The sequence below is a fragment of the Amia ocellicauda genome, chromosome 6, assembly GCF_036373705.1.
Source record: "Amia ocellicauda isolate fAmiCal2 chromosome 6, fAmiCal2.hap1, whole genome shotgun sequence".
Taxonomy (NCBI): Eukaryota; Metazoa; Chordata; class Actinopteri; order Amiiformes; family Amiidae; genus Amia; species Amia ocellicauda.
This window is the reverse complement of record NC_089855.1, coordinates 39,434,253-39,443,531: the sequence shown is the minus strand read 5'-3', so window position 1 is coordinate 39,443,531 and position 9,279 is coordinate 39,434,253. Positions and strand designations below refer to the sequence as shown.

General features: G+C 36.6%; 1 protein-coding gene across 1 annotated transcript in view; it reads left to right on the top strand.

The window, feature by feature from the left end:
- The first annotated feature begins 2,680 nt into the window (after positions 1-2,680).
- Positions 2,681-9,279, top strand: part of grap2a (GRB2 related adaptor protein 2a) — a 57,391-nt gene continuing 50,792 nt past the window's right edge. The window contains exon 1 of the mRNA XM_066707111.1: positions 2,681-3,273. The gene's annotated coding sequence lies outside the window, so the exon portion shown is untranslated. The remainder of the gene's footprint in view (positions 3,274-9,279) is intronic.

The following is a 9,279-nucleotide window of genomic DNA, read 5'->3' as shown; positions in this document are numbered from 1 at the left end:
TGCATTTTCATTGCATTGTCAGAAGATTATGCTTATGAAGATATAAAAATGCACTAGGGTACAGGTTTGTAATTTACTGTCCAGCCCCAAGAGTGAATATTTTGAATACTGAATGGTGGGCTGTAAAGTGTGAAACATAAGCAGAGTTCCCATTGACTATGAAGGGATACTACACAAAAGCTGCAAATGGAATTCACCAAAAGAAAGGTTTTATTCCAGGCCCAAAGACAGAGGAATCAGAGAATGAGAGCCGTTCTCACAATACGGATATCATATCTGATTATTCCATTGACACGCACAAGCACTATTTAGACAGTTAATACCCATGACTCAGCAAGCCCTAGAAAATGTCTTATACACAAGAACACCCATAATAGGTAATTTCTAACATCCCTGTTCTGAAGGTGTAATATATTTGTCTGCTCTAAGAGGAAGTAGCAAACTGAGACCCACTCTAGCAAAACGCCCTCTTTCATCACAGTTGTAGCAAATATTTTTATGGCAAATCAACATATTTTAAATCCTACTTTATTGTCTTTACCTATCTATGATGCCCAAATTAAAGACAAATAGATATCAAATGATCCTGTTCACTATTTAGGTTTTGTCCTACGTAGGGTCACAAGGGTCATGGTTGCCTTCAGCTTCAACTATGTTGTAAGTCACCCTGGATAAGGGCGTCTGCCAAGAAAAAATAAATAAATAAATAAATAAATAAATATATTTTAATCAATGATGTGCTGGGCTAGATCAGAGAGCCTGCATTCATGGGACCATCACCTCTCATACCTTTACTACAAAGTCATCCTGCAGATATCACTTAAAGGGACGTAAAACTTGTATGTGATGGGTTAATTGACACATCGAACCCGCATACATTAAATAACAGGCTAATTTGCTATTTCTCCTTGTTTCTGTAAGCCAAACAAGTAAACATATAAACAAACAAAATAAATTACACTAATTTGGGGAGAGCAATTTTGAAGAAGACAATCTGGGGACAGTCACTTTCCTCCAAAATTAGAATACACCCTTGCTGGCACATAGTATACAGCACAATATTCTAAATAGAGTGATACTCTTGTAAACCTAGTACATACCTTGTATCAAGTTAAATTAATTACAAAGAATAATAAATTAGTCTGAATGGAGAAAGAAGGTGAAGAGGAACAAAGTAGAGAAGAGGGAGACAAAGGAAAATTGGAAGTGAAGAAGAGATATCGAGGGGGGAATGCAAGAGAAGAGGGGGAGGTGTCGGAGATCAGAGAGAGAGAGAGAGACAGAGAGAAATAAATCTGCCAAATTAATAAATCATTAAAAATAATAGTGCACTTCGCCACAGAAAAAGTGATTTGATCTTGGAGATTCCAGTGAAGACAGAGACACTGTAAGACTGCTCTTATAGGAATTTAGTTTTGTAGTGCTGGTTAACTACATGCTCTGTCTTGATGGTTCAAAGTGCTATAATAGCAGCCAGTCTAAACTTAAAACTTGTGTTCCACTAAAAATGTTAATCAGAAGCTATATATAGACACAGAATAGAGCAATATCCTGTTTAGCTTGGGTAGTATGTGAGTAGTGTGTGTCAGTAGCAGCTAGGTTTTGCTTCTGTTTTAAATGTTTGTGATCCTTGTCTTTTAACTGTGTTGATTACAACAGATCAGCTACATTGAATAGCTCATGTGGTAAATCCTTCAAAGTGAATTTATTCTTAAATCGTACTCACACTTAAGGCCTTACAAAGGAATAGGGGTTGTGATCTTGAGGTGACAATATTCCCCATATTTGAAAAGATAAGAAATTGAAAAATCTGGAGGGTATTGTACATACAGTCACCTCCAAAATGAATGGCACCCTTGATAAACATGAGAATAAAAGCTGCATAAAATAAACAACCTAGGTAATGAGCTGTATTGCAATTTTCCAACATGTGGAATATATTGGACTTTATTAATGATTAAAGGGAATCAACCTAAACTACACATTTCTCAAAGTATAAATATATTTGCACAAAAATGACCAATGATCATAGCACCGGATTCCAATCGAAATGCCACTACCTTTAGCAAACTCCAGGCACTTTAATGTGTTGGTTGCTCTCAACAGAGGCTTTTTTCTGGCAACTCTTCCAAATAGGCTATTGGCATGTAGGTGGCATCTAATTGTAGATTGGAAGACTGGGCGAATCCAATATGCAACGAAGTTCTCCAACTGTGGCCCTTGGATTCTTCTCTGCCTCCCAAACTATCTTCCTCACTATGAGTGGGGGCAAGATACACTTGCACTTCTACAAGCGTGGTTCCTCATTTTTAAACCCCTGGTGAAACAGGAAGCCAACGGAGGCCACAATACAGTTCCTAAAGACAGAGATATTAATGTTAATGTTAATGCAGATTTAATTTTGTTTGATTTTATTTATTTGTATTTTTTTAGATTCAAATATAGTTCTTTACATGTGTTGTTTATTTTGTACAGACTTTTTTGCTCATCTAATCTGCAAATAGGTTTGGCCAATAATTTTGGAGGTGACTGTGACTGTATACATAGGCCTACATACACGTAGGTTTTAATAGTTTATTAAATAATACATTTCTCTCTATAATTAGATGTATGCAATTACTAAAATGTAATCACTCACATTGTATTATTATTCTTACTCTACCTTGTATGTCGGCTTCGTATTTTCTTCATAAAGAATTGAATTAGTATTTTTCTTTAATTTACTTCTGTTCTTCATTGCCGTCTTACTTTGCTCTACGTCTTTCCAGCTCTGTCCATCCTTTCTCCTCCCGTATCTACCTACGGCCGCGTCCCTCGGTACCTTAGCGGGGAGGAGGAGTTTGCGGCCGGGTGTCAGTCAGAGTTGAGAAGGCCACTTTGAAGTTATCACAGTTCCAAACAGCGCGGTGCGACTTTACCATAAGCTGACACCCCCTGAGGGAGTGCTTGTGTAGGGAGGGGAGATGTAAAGACTACTGCCAAAATTGAAGCGCTTAGGCTGCAAACACAACGGCAAAACGAAACTGACAGTTTCACCGTTTGTCTCCTTTCGTTATTGATTCGCTTTTAAAATTGCAATAATTAAAACCCCACCTATTTAATTTGCACGCGTTCATAAAGCAATATTAACATTCGCTCGTTTTGTTCATTTTTTATTTTCTGAAGAAAAACGGTGATATTTGACACGTAGTGGAATAAAGCATTTTTGGTGGCTTATTCGAGGTTTGGAGCGTCGCACCAAGAAAGAGGAGGGGCACCTAAATAGATAGGGGGGTAAGTATCACATCAGGTTTTAATTATTTTTCTGATCAGTGTATATTTTGATGTACTTGCATTTTAGTTTGAATGTGTGTGCTCTCTGCTGTTGCCCAGCCCAAGCCTCTCTGTTGAACTGGTTCAGGTGCTTGTTTGACGCACACATATCCGGCGCTTTGGACACGTTGTCAGGTACTCGCTGGTAGGTACCGGACTCAGCTTATTTTCAGTCATTACTTTTCAACAGGCTGAAGTTGACTATTTGCTGTAAAGTATGTTTGTTTGTTACTTCACAAGGTGCCTCCTACATACATTAGTCCCTTGTAAGATATATCGTCAAACGAGATCCGTGTAAGTGGTCTGATGTGTTGGAGTTAGAAGTGTTTTACATTGTGTCATCACACGGGACTGTTCTTGTGATTTTCAATACTTCTTCCACGTCTCAAAATGTCGTTTAAGAAAGCTGACATTTACACAATTCCATAATTTTGTTTACAGTGTAATTTCATTAGTATTATTGTTGTTGTTTTTGTTATTACGTTTAAATATCTTTTTAAACGTGGATGAAATACTGGCGGTTTTTAAAAGAGTAAGCATGTATTGGTTTTGTTATTTTTAGCAAAAATGGAACAAAAACGTAATCCATCTGATACAAAATAATGATTTAATTTAGAATCCAATCAACCTTAAAAAAATAAGCCACGTATTTTTATTTATTTCCCAAAGAAAGAACCTTGTTTTTTGCTGATACAAAGATACTCTTCCCTCCCAATTGAAATTGTCTGTTAACAAGTCAATTTATTCAGCGCCAAGTCTCACTTAGGGTATATTGCAAGTTCCTTCACCTCTCTTCTCATTTTTATTTTTCCCTTTTAATGTTTTCTGTTTAAATTATCAAACTTACTTAAAAAAACACTTAAACGGCCATGTGTATCTGAACAGTTTTCATTTTTTAACACAAAATAATGAAAATGCACAAAATAATACATGTGTTTCAAACTTGTATCTGTCATTGTATCTTATATATACACAAGCGTGATTCAATTCGTGCTATTGGGTTGAAAAACATAAAAAATAACAAAATCCCTGTTGTTGCCCTAAATACCCGTATAAAGATGTTTTTAAGTTCTGTGTGATGATGAACTTTTAAACCATAAAATTCCCGCAGCATTTCAAGTCACTCGACAACGCAGTGTCAAATCCCCTTTTCAGAAAGTCCCTAATAATCTTCCATTGTTTCATCTGCAAGTCACCGACAGAAAAAAAAACACACATCAATAATGCAATAAATAAATAAATAAATAAATAAATACGGAGAAAAACTAAACTGCACCCCCCCACCCAAAACAACTTGCTGATATATGAAGGAAATCACAATGAGACAAACATGTCATCATGATATGACGTAACGTCATTATATAAGAAAAGCGAGGCACATACACGAAGCATTTAAAAACAATTCGCTCCGGCAACACGGCTTGGATTTCACTACGTTTTCGGTGAACGTCGGCTCTATAGGCAGCATGTAATTGGTCATCATAATTAGAAAAGTTAACTGTTAGATAAGTGTTAAGTGTTAGATATTTCATTTTTTTCTTTTGTCCCATCATGTTTATACAGGGTTAAACTACAGAGCTGTTCCCTCCTTGACACACAACACTAAAATATAATAACGTGTAACTGGTATTCTGTCTGTTGACATACTGATTGATAAAACCGAAAATGGGCGAAATTGATATAGCATGGTAAACCTATTCTATTTTGGATGGAATTATTCACTTGTTAATATAAGCAAATCTGTATTATTTGTATGGTTGTGCCATTTAGCAACGAAACCAAAACTGTGCAGTTTTTTTTTTTTTTTTTTTTTTTTTAATCAGAAGACGACTTTTTAAAAATATATATAATCTAGCGGGGTTGCAACATCAATGCAGAACAACAACAACAACAACAAAAAACACACATTCAGCCACATAATAAGTAACAGTGAACAACATTAAGTTACCTATATAGTAGATTTCTGCGACTGAGATTTAAAATCAAGGTGGTACACGGAACAGGTTGGCAAAGAACAGAGTCTTAACCTTGAATTGGAGGCGCAGAGTGAGGCAGATGCTTGTAGGTGCACTAGGACAGAAGAGGAGCCCTGAGAGAGCATATTGTGCCCTTTTTATTTTTTCGGGGACACAAATTAGTGTTATTCTATAACAGATCACCCCCATTCCAATCATCTTCCATGGTGGCCATCTCCGGTTTCCATTACATTTTCTATTTATGTCTAAATTACGGCAGAATGCAAAATGTCAGTAAAAAGAATAATCCATGATCTTAGTTATGGCTGATTGACGGGAGGAGGGTTAGCACAGTTAGTTTTTCATTGGCAAATGCGTTAGATTACAGTAGAAGGTTTTCACGTTGAAGTATCTTTATTTTATTGTATCGAGATATCAGGCTACAATTGACTGCTACCTATCTGTGACCCTTGGAATATGAATGCTGGTGTTCTGGGAAGCGCAGTTTGTCAGAACAACGGCACAGATTGCCTTTTAAATTGGCGATATATTCTTTATGGAAACTCTGGGAACCTACGTTGGTAGCCACGGATTGATCCATTAAAGAATTATAAAGAAAAATAAATACACCTACATATATAGTTATTTAGTGAAAATGTCTCTGACTCAGATGGTAACATTTGCTAATCAGGTAGCAGAATGCTGGTGGCTGCCCTTGATTACAGTGGTGTAATTTACAATTCCTATAGTGATCAATTGCAGTTCATTTACAGTCTATTCATGTCATTGTCACACTTAAGATTTCAAAATTCGATCAATTTGTGGTCATCTTGGCCAACTTGGTGTTTTTCTTAAGTAGACACATTGTTTTGGTATAGATGGTTAAGAGTTTATAGAGTTGGTATAGAGTTTAAAAGCCATAGTTGGCTGTGTGTTTTCATAGAAAGGTTATTCACAATTATTTTTATTTGATGTCTAGAAAAATACATTTTGTGTTGAGATGCGTGAGCACTATAAGTGTATGATGTATGTAGGAAATAATGGTTCCCAGTGTACAAAACTTCCCAGGCTCACTTTCAGTTTCACTCTATTTAAAGCCTTATTTCACACATGTATTTGGTCAGGGGTGGGCTCTACCAAGATAAAAGCTGAACACATCTACATCCTCTGTAGATATAGTTCCACATCCAATATGTCTATCAGACTGATGAGAAAAAATACAATAGAAATGGGACTGGAAGTCAACCTGCAAAGTTTTTTACTCTGGGAACTATTGGATCCTGCAACAGACTGAGCTGCTACGTCTGCGGCTGTCGTCCCCTGCAGGCTGTTGGAGAAAAAAGTATATATAAGTTAACACTATCCAGTTCACCAAATAACGCTGTGGCAACATAGTTATAAAGTGAACTCTGAACGAAACAATGGCAAACATGACCAATCAAAAACAGACCAGCAGCTGTTGCATAATCGAGTTGCTAAGGTGACAAAACCAGCACAATGGGTTGCACATCCTCCTCTCCTTTGTAACCTTGCTTCTGGTTCTTCTAGTTCTTATGCCCTACCAGGCCATCTGCTTACACAGATACTGCCAGCTCCGGAGTCCTCAGTTATTTTATAGTTCACCAGTGGCTTCCCATGGTTTTAACAGGCTTTCATTATACTAACATGAATAAACCACCATCTACCATAGGAAACATGCCTTGGAGACACTGATTATATGATGGTGTATCAGGGCACCAGTGTTGTAAAGCACAGTGAAGGCTTTACCCATAGGAAAACACCCTGACACTAGGATAAAGCCCCAGTTAAGCCATGTCAACAATATACAATGGGGAATTTTCTAGAATGAGGGTCTGCCATGGCTCCAATTGATAGGACTGGCTTGAATGAGTGCTTGACATAACTCCAATCTACAGGGCCCAGTTCAAAAATTCAAAAAATTTAATCTGGATCGGAATGATCTGGATTTGGAAATCCCATGCTTTGCTGTCCAGGATCAGGTAATCCATTTTACTTTTGTGCCGGTTTTTCAAAGCAACACCCTGATCCAGATACAAACTTCTCAAGATTACTAATTCCGGATTACCAGTACTCTAAATGGGACTACATATCACAATGTAGGCTACTAGCTATGTAAAGAACAACAGGTAGAATAGCCAGCATGGGGTAACTTTAAGTGTTTTTATTTGAAGAGACAGAAAACAGCACAATAAAACAAAACAAACATCCCCTTCCATTTTCAATTTATTTTAAACAGTCAGACCCCTTATCTGACACAACAAATAAATAACTACTTTTGACTGGTTCATCTCATTGTAATTAATATACAGTGATGAACGGCAGTTAAAATTAAATGTATTATTTTTGTTTGAAATTGACAGCTGTTTGGGGGATTATTTTATGGGGACAAAATAATTTTTCTTTTACTTTACTGTACTGAAAGGCTTAATAGGTAGCCTAATGTCTACTTTATCTACTTTATCACTGTGACAGTTAAACAAATCAAGTGCAAAATATAAATAAATGTATATATACTACATGATAAAAATGTTGTATTATTTGACCAATTTTAAAGTTTTATTGCATTTTGTTCCTGAAATCCACCCTGAATCCACCCTTCTGCTGGGATCAGGATAATCCAGATTTTTTGGATCAAAGGTATCCCAATCCTACTAAAAAGTTTTGAACAACACATATTGAAGTTTGGATCCAGATCAAAACAAAGACTGGATTATGTGATCTAATCCAATTTCATAATCGTTTTTTCTTTTGAACTACCCATTTTCAAGATTTGATACAATCCGATAGCTGAAATCCAATCAGATTACTTCTGAACTACTGGGCCCAGGGCCCAGTTTTTCAAAACTTTTGATCTGGATCAGAGATTACAAAGATTACAAAGATTACAGAATCCTGATTTGAATAGGCCTCTGTTTAGCATGTTAGGCCAAAAAGACATGAGTGAACTAGACTAAAAAAGTGTAACACAAAGTTTGTATGTTACTTTTATTCACATAATACATACATGAAATGTAAGATAACTTATAGACAAAATTCAGCTCTCAATGAAAAATAATAATAATGAACAACACAAAACTTCACATTTCTCTGAAAACTGTTATAATTAATTAATTCAAGGACCCTTTTAATAAATCACTACAGCATCTCTCATTGACCTTCCAGCTGGTCCATTCAGCTGCAATGCTGCCAGTGGTGTGGGCTATCCACTTGGGGCTGTGGAAGATCACTGCTGTCATCATGGAGAGGAACTTTCCATGTTGGAGCTATGTTATGAAAGACAGTACAGGCGAGAATTATATTGCATGCTCGCTGTGGCTCAACACGTAGGTAGTTCAGGCATGCAAAGCGCCTCTTCAACACTCCGTTTAGGTGCTCAATTGTGCTCCTGGTTGTTCCGTGGGCGCTGTTAAATCTTTCCTCTGCATCAGTGTTTGCTGTGGCAAAAGGTGTCATTAGCCATGGTAAGAGTGGGTACACACTGTCACCTAGTATGATGCCCTCTGGGGGGGTTTGTTGAAAGATTATATATCAAACTGACCTTGCTCCAACAGAAAGAAACAAAATTGCGCATTCGTCTTCTTCAAAAACAACTGCAAGATGCTGGGGTTAATTTTTCAGATGAAGAACTTTAGACAATTCGTTTTTGTTTATATATTGAGGCATTTGTTAATTATTGGAACATCTTATTTCTTGTGTCAATTTAATAAAATGTAAACATTAAGTACTGTTTATGATTTATAGTCAAGTTGTATATCTTTTCCAAGATTCCCCACTGTAGTAACATCACAATATGTGTCTAAATCCACCCTGAATCCACCCTTCCAGTGTGATCATGATTATCCTGATTTTCAGCATGAAAACTATCCTTATCTCACCCTTGAGTTTTCAAAAACCCCAAAACAACATTTAAGCTTGATTAAAGGTAGGATTGGATTACCAATCCCAATCTCAAAGATCAGAATCTCCTTTTTCAGTTTTATAATACCCAATT